Raw genomic sequence first — 17,122 nt, 5'->3', positions numbered from 1 at the left:
CTCTTGGACCTCTGTAAGTGCCTCCCAGGTGGCTCAGCTACAAAGACTCCGCCTGCAACACAGGAGACGTGGGTTTGATCCCTGGGCCGAGAACGTTCCCCTGGAGAAAGAAATGGCAATCCACTCCAGTATTCTTGCCCGAGAAATCTCATGGACAGAGGACTCTGGCAGGCCACACTCCATGAGTCTCAAGAGTCAGATACGACTTAGCAACTAAACCACAACCACCTCTGCAATCCCTTTTCCACTAGCTACTATCATGATCTTTCAAAACCGTAAATCAGATCAAGTCATTCCCCTACTCACTGCACTCGGTGACTTTCCATCACATTTAAAATAAAACACAAACTCCTTATGAAGGTCTACATGATCTTTGTCCCTAAATGTTTGGAGCATTTAATGACATTTAATTCCCCCTTCCCCACTACCCTCACAGCCTCAGTGACCTTTCTGTTCCTTGAAACAGCCAAGTTTTTAAGGGCCTTAAGACTTTTTGCATTAGCTATTCCATCTCCTTAGGCAATGGCAGCCCACTCCAGTACTCTTGCCTGGAAAATCCCATGGACAGAGGAGCCTGGTAGGCTGCAGTCCATGAGGTCATGGAGAGTTGGACACGACTGAGCGCTTCACTTTCACTTTTCACTTTCATGCATTGGAGAAGGAAATGGCAACCCACTCCAGTGTTCTTGCTTGGAGAATCCCAGGGACAGCGGAGCCTGGTGGGCTGCCATCTATGGGGTCGCACAGAGTCGGACACGACTGAAGTGACTTAGCAGCAGCAGCAGCATTCCATCTCCTTGGAATGCTACTCCCACCTCTACCATCTTCAAAAGAATGGCTTCTTTTTGCTATTCAGGTCTCAGTTTACTAATCCTATCTAAAATAGACTCCCTATGTATGCGTGCTAAGTCATTATATAAGTTGGTTAATTCATCCTTTCAGCTGGAAATGTGTAAAATTTATGTGAGGAAAACAATGAAACTTTACCAAAGGAAAAAATAATTCCCTGAATAAGTGGAAAAACATGTCACATTCCTAGATGAGACACTTAATTTGTTATAATTCATTCTACACATTTGTTATAAATTTTAATCAAAATTCTAACTGGATTTTTTTCACTTGACAAGTTGATTCTAAAATTTATCCAGCGACTTCCTTGTGGTCCAGTGATTGAGAACCCCCTGCCAATGCAGGGCACGTGGATTCAGTCCCTGGTGTGGGAAGATTCTACATGCCTCAGGGCAACTAGGCCCATGTGCCACAACTACTGAAGCTCTCTAGAGTCCTTGCTCTGCAACAAGAGAAGCCACCACAATGAGACGCCCAAGCATTGCAACTAGAGAACAGCCCTCGCTCACTGCAACTGGAGAAAGCCTGAGTACAGCCACAAAGACCCAGGGCATCCATAAATAAATAAATAAATATGTTTTAAAAAATAAACATAAAGTGTGTCAAGAAGAGAAAATGGATAAGAATAGCCAACATGTTATCGAAAATGGAAGAATATCAAGATGATTAGTTGTCCTGAAGGTACCTGAATATTCTATAAAGTTGGGAGTGGCAGAGAAAGGGCAAATGGACCAAGAGACAATAGCACAGAGAGAGTCCAGAAAAGGATCAATATATATATATGTGAAGAGAATATATGATGGTTGTGGCGTTTCACACAGTTGAATAAAGGCCTGATGATTCATGAACTGATATTAGGACACCTGGCTATCCATTTGTTGGGACAACTCACCATCTCTCAAGAGGAGAAAAGGTGAAGCCCTTAACTGAGGCCAACTCTAAAATTAAATGGCAGGTGGATTAAAGAGCTAAATTAAGGGGAAAAAATGTAAAAGTACAAGAAGAAACAATGAAATTTTTACCTATCAGAGAGGCAAAATCCTTTTAAGATTGATAATAAGCAGAGGTGGGAAACATGTGGAGACTCTCATAAACCTTTAGTTTATTTCTAGCTTCAGTCCATATCAAATGAAATTTAAAGTACATCTATGCTTTGACCTAGAAGTTCCACTGCTAGTAATTCATCATAGAGTATCTTTGCAAGAGGTACACATATAAAGATTTCCGCAGAAGCATTGCTCATAACAGTAAAGGAATAAATGTTTTTTAAATGCTAGAATAAAAGATGGGATAGAAAATACTAAAACACCTTGAGCTTTTCTTTTTTATATTTCCAGTGGGTTTGTGCTTAAAATAGCCTTTTCACTTCTGAGATCAGTTAAATGGGGTTAAAATTTCATGCTTTCTTCTAGTATTTTTATGTTTTAAAATGTGTTTTTACATTCACATTTATTTGAAATTATTTTGGCATGAATTAGATTTGAATTTCTTTCAAATAGGTGTGTTTTCCAATGTCTTTTGTGCAATGACCTTATTTTTTGATATATCGTTAGTGATATTCCCATTATTAAAACAAAGTTTTTCATATACGTGGATCTATTTCAGTGTTCACTACTCTTACTAATTTGTTGACCTGGGAGTCATATCTTGCTTTTAATGACTGAATTCAAAATCTTCAAATGTATACTGTAAGAATTAATCTTAGAAGAAAAATAAGACACTAATTAATTTGCTGTTGTTTCTTCCTGTGGCTAAGTAATAGTCCATTGCTCAGCTATTAGAGTCACCCTTCGTAATTAGAGTTACGAAATACTGTGTCTCAAGAGGTAAAATTCTTAAACTTGCTTTTACTCTGACCCTGTTGTTTTTGCAACGCAGCATTTAACAAAATAAGCAGTCTAATCTGGCTACCACTGTTTCATTCATCATGTGCAAATGTAAATTGGTAGGAGACACAAAATTAGAATCACGGCTGCCAGGGTCCCAAAGGTGTCAAACTTTGTATGTGTTCTTAACTAGCCATGGAAATTCAATCTATCACGTTCTCTGCAGCTAACTGGTTTTGCTGTCATTAGTGTGGAAAGAATATTCATACCTTTTCACTTTAGGTAGCTCTACTTACACAGTTAGGCTTTTCTTCTAAAGAGATATAGCCTACTCTTGGATTGATTATTGCTTTTCCTTGAAGAAAATTTCCATTTTATCAGTTTCTGAAAAGTTAAACAAAAGTCGTTTGTTTTAATACTTTGAGGAATGCATTTTATTTTACCCTTGAAGTACTGTGTGCTATTAGTTTTAGTTAACAGTCAATCCTAAAAGAAATCAACCTTGAATATTCACTGGAAGGACTGATGCTGAAGCTGAAAGTCCAATACTTTGGCCACCTGATGCGAAGAACTGACTCATTGGAAAAGACCCTGATGCTGAGAAAGATTGAAGGCAAGAGGAGAAGGGGGCGACAGAGGATGAGATGGTTGGATAGCATCACCAACTCATTGGACGTGAGTTTGAGCAAGCTTCGCGAGATGGTGAAGGACAGGGAAGCTAGGCGTGCTGCAGTCCACGGTGTTGAAAAGAGTCAGACATGACTGAGAGACTGAACAACTGCTTACTATGCTTCTGTTGGAAGTTCCAACCTCCAAATAGTGTGCCCTTCATAGAGACAAAATCAGAGAAGACCACTTTAAGATAGAAACTAGTAAAGATTAAGCAACTGATTTATTTAGAGGTGCTAATATCATAATTTTGGTTTCTGAGCTATGGCAGGAACAGAGCATTTTAGAATACTCACTGCCTCCTCTGTGTTGAGCAGAACTTGTAAGGTATATCATAAATTTTTTCCCCCAGATTTTCTTTTTCTGTCCAGCCTGTGGGAATTGAGTGAACTTAGAAAGGAGTTCAGAGTTGATTTTTTTTTTTTAATTTATTTATTTTTTATTTTACTTTACAATTCTGTATTGGTTTTGCCATACATTGACATGAATCCACCACAGGTGTACATGCGTTCCCAAACATGAACCCCAGAGTTGATTTTTAAAGGTAAGCTATTTTTAACAATTTATTTCACTGAAGTATGGTTAGTTTGCCGTGTTGTGTTAATTTCTACTCTATAGGAAAGTGATTCAATAATACATATACATATATATATTCTTCACATATTCTTTTCCATTATGGTTTATCATAGGATATTGAATATAGTTCCCCATGCTATACAGCAGGACCTTCTTGTCTACCCTTTTTTTATTTTATTCATTTTTTTATTTCTGGTTGCACTGGGTCTTTGTGGCTGCACACAGGCTTTCTCTAGTTGCATGAGCAGGGCCTGCTCTTGATTGCAGTGCACGGGCTGCTCGTTTGGTGGCTTCGCCTTGTTGTGGAGCACAGGCTCTAGACACACGGGCTCAGTAGTTGCGGTGTGTGGGCTCAGTAGTTGCGGCTCTCGACCTCTAGAGCTTGGGCTCAGCAGTTGTGGTGCACGGTCTCAGCTGCTGCACAGCATGTGGAATCTTCCCAGCAGCCACGTGCCCTGTGTTGGCAGGTGGATTCCTATCCACAGTGCCACCAGGCAAGTCCAGGAAGCTTGTATTTTTTTAATGAATATTGGTCAACTAACAAGAACACTTAATACTTATAATTTGCTTTTGATTTAATCCTTTTATTTTTATTTCTGGAATATCCTCTCCTCAGAAAAATCCTGAACTTTTCCCCTCCAGCATGTGCTTTACCAGAAAAATCAGTTTCACTTTCTTGTGGTTTAATCTGGCACAAGTTACTTAGTACTATCTCCTAAATTGTTGTAAAAAAAAAAAATAGTGCATAGAAAATGCTAGGATAGTACCTGCATACAATAAGCACTCAATAAATGTTAGTTCTTATCATTGTTAGTAGTGATTTATTTCTATCAAACTTCTTGATTAAATTTTCTCAGTGGTTTTATTTTTTCACCTTACTTTCCTATAATCTGAGCTCCATCCTGTTTACTTTCCTGAACCATCTACTTCTTACCTGCTAGTTACTAATTCAATTCCATTTCTCTTGCTCATCGACCCCTTTGCTTGATTTGTAGCTTTCGCCACACACATACATATGTACTTTAAACATTTTAACTTACACTCCCATATATTCATTTGCCAGTCTTTTGATGTAGGGCCAAGACCTTTACTTTGAATATGAGTCTACTGTTTGGGGTTCAGCCCCACTCCTTCTGCCATAAGCCACATCAGTAGTGTATCACCCATGACTTTCAGTTTTTACTTCCTTAAAGTGGAACAAGACTTTCAAAACTGGTACAGAGTGTTCTTGATGAAGAATTCTGCTGGGTTTTATAACTTAAACAACTCGCCATCCACCTTTTCCAGTTGTCTCTCTCACCCACACCTAATTCACAACAGTTTTTAAAAACTGATTTGCCTTTGTTATTAATAAAGCTTTCCATTTAATTTTTAATAGAGAGAACTTTATTTTTCTTCCACTCATATTTCATCATGTTATGCAATATGTAATTAAACTAGAACAACTGGAACAAACAGGTTTGTGAACTAGCATTGACTCAACACCTGGGAGCAGAAATGTCTAGCAGAATGAAAGTCTAATCCAAAGATTCGTGTGCAGTGGGCATCTGGACATCAGTGTCCTCTCTGGAGGCAGAGCAGAGCACTGATTAAGCAGGTAAGTGGTGCCAAGTGGTGGGAAGAACTTCTATTGTGTAATTATTCTTGAAAGAACTTTCATGAAAAATGAGGTGGCAAAGTCAAAGAATTCATAAAAAATGACTGAGACTGGCTTTGTAATGAGAATAACATAACTTACTCTGCTTACTTACTGCAATAAACTATTGTAAACAATAACAATGAAATATCTTCCAATACTCTTTTTGAAATATTTATTTATTTGGCTGTGTCAGGCCTTAGTTGCGGAACTCGGAATCTTTATTCCGTCTTTGCAAGATCTTTTGTTGTGGCACACAGACTCTCTAGTTGCAGCACCCAGGCTTCATTGCTTCTTGACAAGTGGGATCTTAGTTTCCCGACCAGGGATTGAATGGGAACCAATCTGAAAATGAAGCTTAACAGTAAGAGGAAGATCTGAGAGCTAGGTCTGGTGACAGTATTTGAGCTTTGTGGGTTTTTTAAAAAAACATTTATTTATTTTTGGCTGTGTTGAGTATTAGTTGTTGCATCAAGCTTTGAATAATGTTATGATTATCCCTGGACCCACCAATGGTCTTTTCAGTTTCCCTTTTTAATGAAATCAGTTTCCCTTGAATTTTTCTTCACTTGCAATGTGAAGAATCTCCACTGACAAAAATAGAAACCTCCTGTTCCTCTTCTAAAAGGAACTGGGGATGGACTGTAACCAGTGTGGCTGGTCTTGTTTGTCTGGGCTCTGAACCAGCCTGTACTCTTCTGTGTTGCAGTGTCACTTTTTTTTTTTTTTCCCAGTGTTGCTTTCATCCCCTGTGTTCTGTTCTGAGATTTCTGATTCGTTTTGTTTCCTTTTGATATATCCTAGTTTTTGCTTATGAACTCATTCAAATTATGGTCTTTATACACTTAGACTTTATTGATTTATGTGTAGCAGGAAATTGTTCATATGTTTACTGGCTTTCCACTCCCAGAAACTCCTATTACCCCAAGGAGAAACTCATAAATTCACTTCAAGTTTATACCTTAGGAAAGTGATGCTAGAGGTAAATATTGAACTTTTTGTTTCAAAATCCTTGCTAAGCAAAAATATATTATCCATTAGAGCCAGTTTTTGTGGAGGGGAGGGGCTTCCCTGGTAGCTGTGTAGTAAAGAATCCTCTTGCCAGTGCAAGAGGTATGGGTTCGATCCGTGGGTCAGGAAGATCCCCTGGAGAAAGAAATGGCAACCCCCTCCAGTATTCTTGCCTAGGAAATCCTATGGACAGGGGAGCCTGGAGGGTGACAGTCCACGTGCTCACAGAGAGTTGGACATGATTTAGCAATTAAAACAACAATTTTTGTGTTTGACGAAGGTGATAAAGATTTTACAAAATTAGAAGACAAATGCAAAAATATTCATTGCACCATTGTTTGCAATAGCAAAAATGAAAAAACATCCATCAAAAATGGAATAGATAAGAGTATGTGGTGTACTCATATGACTGTGATAGCTGTTGGAAGGAATGGTCTTTCAGGAATAGTATGTCAGACATTATTTGACTGACTTATCAATATTCCTAACTCCTGTCTCCATTTGCCATCTCCTCTGTAGAAGATATAAAAGCTCAACACTCCCTTCCCAAACTCCATTGTACCTGGATCTTTGGATAATAAAGATTAAGAAAATACAGGGACTTCCCTGGTGATCCAGTAGCTAAGGCTCTATGTTCCCAATGCAGGGGGCCTAGGTTCAACCCCTGGCCAGGGAACTAGATTCCATGTGCCCCAACTAAGACCTGGCACAGTCAGATGAATAAATAAATATTTTTTTAAGAGATCAATGAAACATAAATGGAAATTTGTTGGGGGAGTTTGAAGACAAATGTAGTTGGCACTCCCTTTCCCCCTAGCATACAATCAGAAAGGAAACGAAATGCCAAGAGAAATACAGAGATTCTGGTCCTGACATTACTAAGCCATGGAAAAAATGCCAACATCTAGAGTATTTGCTATGTGGGGAAAAAATCCTTGTTTAAGTAACTCTTTTTTTAAAGTGAAAGTCGCTCAGTTGTGTCCGACTCTTTGCAACCCCATGGACTATAAAGTCCGTGGAATTCTCCAGGCCAGAATACTGGAGTGGGTAAGCCTTTCCCTTCTCCAAGGGATCTTCCCAACCCAGGGATCAAACCCAGGTCTCTCGCATTGCAGGTGAATTCTTTACCAGCTGAGCCACAAGGGAAGCCCAAGAATATTGGAGTGGATAGCCTATCCCTTTGCCAAGGGATCTTCCTGACCCAGGAATCGAACTGGGGTCTCCTGCATTACAGGCGTATTCTTTACCAACTGAGCTAGTTACTTCAAGGAAATAACTCTTGATTGGATTTTATTCTCAGCTAAAAGCATCACTAACTAGTATGTTGTAACAATATGGATATATCTCAAAAGTATCAGTCACTCTGTCATGTCTGACTCTTTGCAACCCCCGGACTACAGCCTGCCAAGGGGCTCTTCTGTCCATGGAATTTTCCAGGCAACCATATTGGAATGGGTTGCCATTTCCTACCCTAGAAGCCTAGCAGGCTACAGTCCATGGGATCACAAAGAGCTGGACACAAGTGATCACATACACACACACACACACACACACACACACATGCCAGGAGATCATCCCAACCCAGGAGTCTTCTGTGTCTCCTGCACTGGCAGGCAGATTTTACCATTACATCACCTGGGAAGACCAAAAAGAATGTTACAAGATATAAAATGAATAATGTTAAATGAAAACAAATTGATACAGTCATAGCACATTGTTATACAAATTTGAACACATGTAAGGCAATACTTTATACTGCTAAAGTAATATAATTTGGGTAATATATAGAAAATATAAGGTAATTTAAAGTCTAAAATCTAAAAAAAGTGCACTGAAAAAGTACAAACACATCAAGGCAGTGATATTTTTGGAGGCGAGGAGATAGGTCATAACACTCTGGAATGCCTAATGAGAGGTAAAGGGACGTCAAATTCATCTGTGATATTTTTCTTCTTTAAAACAGAACAAAAAAGTATAACAAAAATGGTAACAATCTCCAATCCTTGGTAGTATGGACAAGGTGTTCATTTTATTACTCTCTATATTTTTCTGTATTTAAAAACATTTCTCAAAAAGACAAAGTGAATGATTCTACAGGCTGTATGAGGAGAACAACTAATGGAGAAACTTCAGAGCTTAGATACTGGGTGTGTCCGAAAGACACTTTCATTTTGTCTCACCTCTTTGCAAAGCTAAGCCTGCGGAAAGTCAATTGAATTCCTCCAGATTGTTTGAGGATCAGATGCAGTAGAGGATGTGCCTCATTTCCTTGGGAAGGTAATCACCAGCCTCTAAACCTTACCCTCTAAGCTGTCTTAAAACTCAACATTCAAAATACGAAGATCATGGCATTGAGTCCCATCACATCATGGCAAACAGGTGGGGAAAAAGTGGAAACAGTGACAGATTTTCTTAGGCTCCAAAATCACTTCACACAGTGGCTGCAGCCAGGAAATTAAAAGACGCCTGTTGCTTAGAAGAAAAGCTATGACAAATCTAGACAGCATATTAAAAAGCAACTTGATTCTAACCTGTCTTGGGTCTACATGTTTGTGGACAGCATGTGCTTGTGTTTGGTCACTTAGGCAAGTCTAGCTCTTTGGGATCCCATGGGCTGCAGCCCGTCAGACTGCTCTGTCCATGGAGATTCTCCAGGCAAGAATACTGGAGTGAGCTACCATGCACTCCTCCAGAGGATCTTCCCAACCCAGGCATTGAACTCAGGTCTTCTGCATTGCAGGGGGATTCTTTACTGTCTGAGCCAGGAGGGAAGCCCATGAATACTGGAGCAGGTAACCTATCCCTTCTCCAGGGGATCATCCCCCGCCAAGAATCGAACTGGGGTCTCCTGAATTGAGGCAGATTCTTTCCCAGCTGAGCTACCAGGGAAGCCCTGTAGGCAGCATACAGTTAACTTTTTGCACCGGGTGGGGTTCTAGTCTCTGCAAAACAGTTCAAAGCACATGACTCAGAATATTATCCATAGTCCTTGAGGAGGAACTAAAAGTTCTTGACTCATTTAATGGCTAAAGTACTATTATTTTGCCTCACTTGTTTTCCTTCCTTTCTGCATTTTCTCACTTCCCTGATTTTTTGAAATTATTTTTATTTATTTGTTTCTGGCTGCGCAGGGTCTTTGGTGCGGTGCGTGGGCTTTCTCTAGTTTCGTTGAGTTGGGGCTGCTGCCTAGCTTCAGTGTCTGGGCTTCTCATTTCGGTTGTTTCTCTTGTCACTGAGCACAGGCTCTAGGTGGGTGGACTTCAATAAATGTGGTGCACAGGCTTATTTGCTCCGCAGCATGTGGAATCATCCCGGACCAGGGATCAAACCGATGTCCCCTGCGTTGGCTGGCAGATTCTTAACCACTGAACCACCAGGGAAGTCCTCACTTGTCTGATTAAATTTAAGCTTTGAAACTCAGAGAAGACCTAGAAGGCTGAAGTTTCCTACAGACAAGAGGCAGGCAGAGGGTATGTGAGGGATCTGTCCTGGGAAGACCCCCTAGGGTCTTGCTCAGTTACAAATCTGTTATACAAATACAGGAGTGTCTCATGGAACCTGAAGGCAGGACCTTGAATAGGGTCTTACAGGAACCAAGACAATTGTTCTTTTTATCTATCTAGGAGCATAAAGGGTGTCAACTATGCCTTTCTCCCCAAACCAGCCCTTTGTTTGCTCATCAGCACACAGTCACTCAGCAAATGTTTTACATTCTTACCTTGGACTAAGGCTGTTCAAGAAACTGTGGCTAGAGAAGAGAATCAGATAGACTAGAACACATATCCCCAAAATGTTCGTCTAAGCCTTTCGAACTGACACGTTCTTTTGATTCTAAGAGCCCCAAATTTTTGGACTTCCTGTTTCTACTTCTCAATTCCACTTCTTCTACAGGTTCGAATGAGGGTCTTGTAACTCCAGAGAAAATCAGTTTTAGGTTGGAGCGGTGCAGCCTCCTGACCTAGTATCAGCAGAGGGCACCAATGAGCCTGAGGAGCCGTGAAAGCGCGTTCTGGAGCCCAGTCAGACCTCTGTTCTGACCTCTGTGTTCCAGGTGCCCCTCAGCTGTGCAGAGTCGTCTCTGAGGTTTCAGGTTAAGGCCTAGAGTTGGGAGTCACCATGACCCTGATGAGATAACTAGCCTTCCTGCAAAACATGGAGAGGGACTTCCCTGTGGTCCAGTGGCTAAGACTCCATGCTCCCAAAGCAGCGGGCCTGGGTTTGATCCCTGGCCAGGGGAGCTAGATCTCACATGCCCCAGTGAATGGTCCTGCAAGCCACAGTGAAAATCAAAGATCCTGAGTTTAGCAACTAAGATCCAGCACAGCCAAATAAAGAAATAAACACTTTTTTTTTTTTTAAGTGGAGAAAGAGTTAAAGTTAGTATCTGCTGGGAAACTGAAGTAGAAAACCAAACCAGCAGTGCAAACAGAATGTCACACTAAGGGGAACAGACTGAGACACACACACACAAAAACCAGATACAAAGGAAGGAGACAGACAGGAGTCAACAAGATGAGTAAGTGCATTTAGAAGGTTTATTATTCAAAATTAAATCCAGAGGAAGGACAGACATTAGGCCTGGTTGATCCGGTGATTCAGTGATGTGATGAGACCCTTCGCTTTCTTCATTCCGAGTCAAAAGGAAGTCCACATTGCACGCTTCCCCAGTGTGGTGAGAGAAGAATGACTTTCCACAACTCTTTCTCAAGTGAAGATTTCCCAGAAATCTTCAGTAAACCTCTCTTGGTGCTCATTTGAAGTAGCTTACGTGAGATTAACTTTTATTTTTAGAAATGTTTCATTTAAAAAATATCTGGGGACTTCCTGGTGGTCCAGTGGATAAGACTCTGTGTTCCCAACGCAGGAGGCTCGGATTTGATCCCTGGTCAGGGAACTAGATTACCACATGCCGCAACCAAGAGTTCGCATGCCGCAGAAGACCTGATGTAGCCTAAAAAATAAATAAATACTAAATTTTTTTAAAAATTTATTTCTGGCTGCACTAGGTCTTTGTTGCTGAGCAAGGGCTTTCTCTAGTGTCAGTGAGCCAGGGCTACTCTCTAGCTGCAGGGCTCAGCTTCTCACTGTGGTTGCCTCTACTGTTGCAGAGTTCTAGGTCATACGGGTTTCAGTAATCGTGGCTTGTCATCTTTGTTGTCGTCGGGTATGTGGGATCATTCTGCACCAGGGACTGAACCCGTGTCCTCTGCATTGGCAGGTGGATTCTTAACCTCTAGAACACCGAGGAAGTCTGAGATTACTTTTAGATTAGTGGCTCTTAACCACAAGGCAGTTTTCTCTGAGGAGACTTTGGGCAATATCTCGAGACATTTCTGGTTGTCACAGCTGGAATAAAGGGGTGCTACTGGCATCTAATGCTAGTTGGGTAGAGATCAGGGATACTACTAAACATCTTACAATGCACAGGACCTCCCTCTCCCCACCAAAGCTCCAGAACAAAGAATTATCCTGTCCAAAATGTCAAGAGTGTTGGGAAATTCCATGGTGGCCCAGTGGTTAGGACTCTGCATTTCGACTGCAAGTGACATGGATTCAATCCCTGATCAGGGAACTGAGATCCCGCAAGCCTCAAGGCACAGCCAAAAATATAAAAACAAAATGTCAAGAGTGTTGAGACTGGGAACCCTGCTTTAGACCAAGTAGACTCACTTCTCTGAAGCACCCAGCCGGGATATGGGAGGGCTGGTAATGAGTGTTCAGAGAAACAGGTGTTCCATATGCTCTTATGCTCAGTCATGTCCAACTCTTCGTGACCCCATGGACTGTAGCCCGTCAGGCTCCTCTGTCCATGGGGTTGTCCAGGCAAGAATACTGGAGTGGGTTGCCATTTCCTTTCCCAGGGGATCTTCCCCACCCAGGGATGGGAACCAAGTCTCTGGCATCTCTTGCACTGATGGGCAGATTCCTTACCACTGCCAAAGGAGGAGGATGTTAAGACAAACATGGGACTTCCCTGATGGTACAGTGGATAAGAATCCACCTGCCAGTGCAGGGGTTGAGGGTTCGATCCCTGGTCCAGGAAGATCCCACATGCCTCGGGGCAAGTAAGCCCAAGAGCCACAACTACTGAGCCTGAGTGCTGCAGTGATGGAAGCCCGAGCACCTACAGCCCACGCTCCACAGCAGGAGAAGCCACCACAGTGAGAGGCAGTTTGGGGAAGAATCAGTTCATTTCAGTCGCTCAGTCGTGTCCAGCTCTTTGCGACTCCACGAACTGCAGATCACCAGCCCTCCCCGTCCATCACCAACTCCCGGAGTTTACTCAAACTCATGTCCGTCGAGCCGGTGATGCCATCCAACCAGCTCATCCTCTGTCATCCCCTTCTCCTCCCACCTTCAATCTTTCCCAGCATCAGGGTCTTTTCCAATGAGTCAGTTCTTTGCATGAGGTGGCCAAAGGATTGCAGTTTCAGCTTCAACATCAGTCCTTCCAATGAATATTCAGGACTGATCTCCTTTAGGATGGACTGGTTGGATCTCCTTGAAGTCCAACGGACTCTCAAGAGTCTTCTCCAACACCACAGTTCAAAAGCATCAATTCTTTGGCACTCAGCTTTCTTTATAGTCCAACTCTCACATCCATACGTGACTACTGGAAAAACCATAGCTTTGACTATACGACCTTTGTTGGCAAAGTAACGTCCCTGCTTTTTAATATACTGTCTAGGTTGGTCAGAGCTTCTCTTCCAAGGAGTAAGTGTCTTTTAATTTCATGGCTACAGTCACCATCTGCAGTTATTTTGGAGCCCCCCAAAATAAAGTCTGCCACTGTTTCCCCATCTATTTGCCATGAAGTGATGGGACCGGTTGCCATGATCTTAGTTTTCTGAATGTTGAGCTTTCAGCCAACTTTTTCACTCTCCTCTTTCACTTTCATCAGGAGGCTCTATAGTTCTTCTTCACTTTCTGCCATAAGGGTGGTGTCATCTTCATATTTGAGGTTATTGATATTTCTCCTGGCAATCTTGACTCCAGTTTGTGCTTCATCCAGCCCAGCGTTTCACATGATGTACTCTGCACAGAAGTTAAATAAGCAGGGTGACAATATACAGCCTTGACGTACTCCTTTTCCTATTTGGAATCACTCTGTTATTCCATGTCCAGTTTTAACTGTTGCTTCCTGACCTGCATACAGATTTCTCAAGAGGCAGGTCAGGGGTCTGGTATTCCCATCTCTTTCAGAATTTTCCACAGTTTGTGGTGACGGTAGTTGCTGGGGGAGAATGGACACAGGTATATGTATGGCTGAGTTCCTTCACTGTTCACCTGAAACTATTCCAACATTGTTAATCAGCTCTACCCACAATACAAAATAAAGTGGTTTTTTTTTTTTTAAAAAAAAGCACGTGCACCGAAACTAGAGAGGATCCCCCACTCACCACAACTAGAGGAACTCTTCATGCAGCAATGAAAACCTAGCACAGCCAAAAATAAATAAATAAACATAAATAATTTTTTTTTAATGCTGACAGGAGATACCCAAAAGAGGGTAATAAGTGATAGAGAGAGGGGGAGTGTGGGTGGTCCCTGAGAAGAGAATGCTATCTACGGCATGTTTCTCAAACTTTATTATTCACCTGGGGATCTTGGACTCAACGGTGGGATTGAGCCAACAGGTCTAACAAGCTCCCAGCTGGTGCCAATGATGCGTCATGGGCTCCACTTTGAACAGTAAGAATTTAGAGCAGTGGTTCTCAAACTGAAGGGTGCGTCAGAAACACCTTGTGGGCTTGCTAAAACAGGTTTCTGGGGCCCATTCCCAGAGTTTCTGCTTCGGTACTTCTGGAATGGGGCACAAGAATTTGCATTTCTAATAAGCTCCAAGGTGCTGCTGATGCTCCCTGTCCGGGGATCATATCTGAGAGCCATCGATTCAGCATGGAAGTGAAGAGAATCACCTTAGAAGCAAAACAGCTTCATCACTGAGGACATAAGGAAAAGGCAGACAAATGTGTAGGTTTGGAGGGCGGTGGGAGGCTGAGGGGGGCTTCCCTGGTGGCTCAGCTGGTAAAGAATCTGCCGGCAATGCTGGAGACCCTGGTTCAATTCCTGGGTTGGAAAGATCTACTGGAGAAGGGATAGGCCACCCTCTCAAGTGCTCTTGGGATTCCCTGGTGGCTCAGCTGGTAAAGAATTTGCCTGCCATGAGGGAGACATGGGTTCAATCCTTGGGTTGGGCAGATCCTCTGGAGGAGGGCATGACAACCCACTCCAGTATTCTTGCCTGGAGAATCCCCATGGACAGAGGAGCCTGGTGGGCTACAGTCCATGGGATCGTAAAAAGTTGGACATGACCTGAGGAACTAAGCACAGCACAGCACAGCACAGGAGGCTGAGGAATTTACTGACCATTGGCCTATACCTTCTCAGTGAAATAGAAGTGAAATCAGCTGAGAGCAAGGGAGAGATTGATGGGATAAGGAGCCGTAAATATTAGGTGCAGGCTTATGACTTTCTAATTAGCCCTTCTCATAACCCAAAAAGTCAATTTATTTTGTTACTGATTAAAGGAACATTTTTCAATTACTTCATCCAGACAAGCTGACCAGAAAGTTATGTGGTGCAGTGGAAGAAAGATTAAGATTTTATTAAGATTTTCCTGTGGCTGGTAACTAGAAGCATCTGCTTTGGAAAGGGCCAAGCCTGCAGGCAGATTCTTAACCACTGAGCCACCTGGTAAGCCCATAATAATGGTTACTATTTGTTGAAGGCCTATTTCATGCCAGATCCCTAATATACCATAGGGTTAATATAATAGCTCTGCAAAGGTGAATAGTAATACATCCTTTAACAGACAAAAATCTGAAGTTAAAATTTTGTTTGAAGTGAGGAATTCCCTAGCAAATCAGTGCTTAGGACTTGGCGCTTTCACTGCCAGGGCCTGGGTTCCATCCCTGGCAGAGAACTAAGATCCTACAGGCCACTGAAAGTGAAAGTGAAGTCGCTCAGTCCTGTCTGACTCATTGCGACCCCATGGACTGTAGCCTACCAGGCTCCTCCGTCAGTGGGATTCTCCAGGCAAGAGGACTGGAGTGGGTTGCCGTTTCCTTCTCCAGGAGATCTTCCCAACCCAGGGATCGAATCCGGGTCTCCCGAGTTACAGGCAGACGCTTTACCATCTGAGCCACCACAAGCCCCTGCTGCTGCTGCTGCTAAGTCGCTTCAGTCGTGTCTGACTCTGTGCGACCCCATAGACGGCAGCCCACCAGGCTCCTCCGTCCCTGGGATTCTCCAGGCAAGAACACTGGAGTGGGTTGCCATTTCCTTCTCCAATGCGTGAAAGTAAAAGTGAAAGTGAAGTCGCTCAGTCGTGTCCGACTGGTAGCGACCCCATGGACTGCAGCCTACCAGGCTCCTCTGCCCATGGGGTTTTCCAGGCAAGAGTACTGGAGTGCGTTGCCATTGCCTTCTCTAGGCACAGCCAAAAAAAAAGAAAAAAAAAATTTTTTTTTTTTTTGCTTGAGGTCATCAGTTTCCCTATTTCCCAAATTTTAGATGGAAAAAGATTATTTCTAAACAAGTATTATACACTGAACCTTGACTGAGCGACTAACAGACACACACACTTCCCAACTTTGGGATCTATCAATCTCCCTAACAGGGCTTTACCTTCAGTTTTTGAGGTGTTATTTAACATCCAGTTCTGAGTAGTTAAGGGTAATCCTATTCACCACTTCTTCTACTGCAGCATAGTAAAGAGAAAGTGAAAGTTGCTCAGTCCTGTCTGACTCTTTAGGATCCCATGATCTGTACAATCCATGGAATTCTCCAGGCCAGAATACTGGAGTGGGTATCCTTTCCCTCCTCCAGGGGATCTTTCCCAACCCAGGGATCGAACCCAGGCCCCCTGTATTGCAGACGGATTCTTTACCAGCTGAGCCACAAGGAAAGTCATAGTAGGGAAGAACAGTAAAGAGAGAGGAAGGAACAAATTAGTTAACAAATATAGTACAAAAACGTAAAATCTCCAAAGACAAGTGACAGTGTCATGGAGATTAGATCTGAGAAAATATTCAGAAGATGGAGTGAAATGAGACTATGTCAGAACTGTTGGGTAATTTGATGAAGACGAGGGTAGGGAGTGAGGGGGACCAGGGAGAGTCTCTGTTTAAAAGAAAGACATTTTCCTCCACCTCATCTGTCAGTGGATTGATTTCCCCATCTTTATTTCAGAAGCTTGAATCTCATACGGACATTTCAGTGACTGACTTTTTGGGGACATGTTCCATGGCATGGAGTGTGAAGAATTCTTCCTCTCTTCCCCACCTCCTTTTCTTTTTTTAAACACTTGCTTATTTATTTGGCAGTGCCAGGTCTTAGATGAGGCATGAAGGATCTTTAGTTGCAGTATGCAGGATCTTTGCTGGAGCATGTGGGGATCTAGTTGCCTGACCAGGGATCGAACCTGGGCTCCCTGCATTGGGAGGATGGGGTCCTAGCCACTGGACCACCAGGGAAGTTCCTTCCCCACCTCCCTTTCAACAGACATACCTTCCTATCCAATTCAAGATGAAAGGAGAGTCACTCAGCCCCT

Source organism: Oryx dammah, unplaced genomic scaffold (genome assembly GCF_014754425.2).
Source record: "Oryx dammah isolate SB20612 unplaced genomic scaffold, SCBI_Odam_1.1 HiC_scaffold_8, whole genome shotgun sequence".
NCBI lineage: Eukaryota > Metazoa > Chordata > Mammalia > Artiodactyla > Bovidae > Oryx > Oryx dammah.
The sequence above is the reverse complement of the archived record's forward strand: the minus strand, read 5'-3'. Positions refer to the sequence as shown.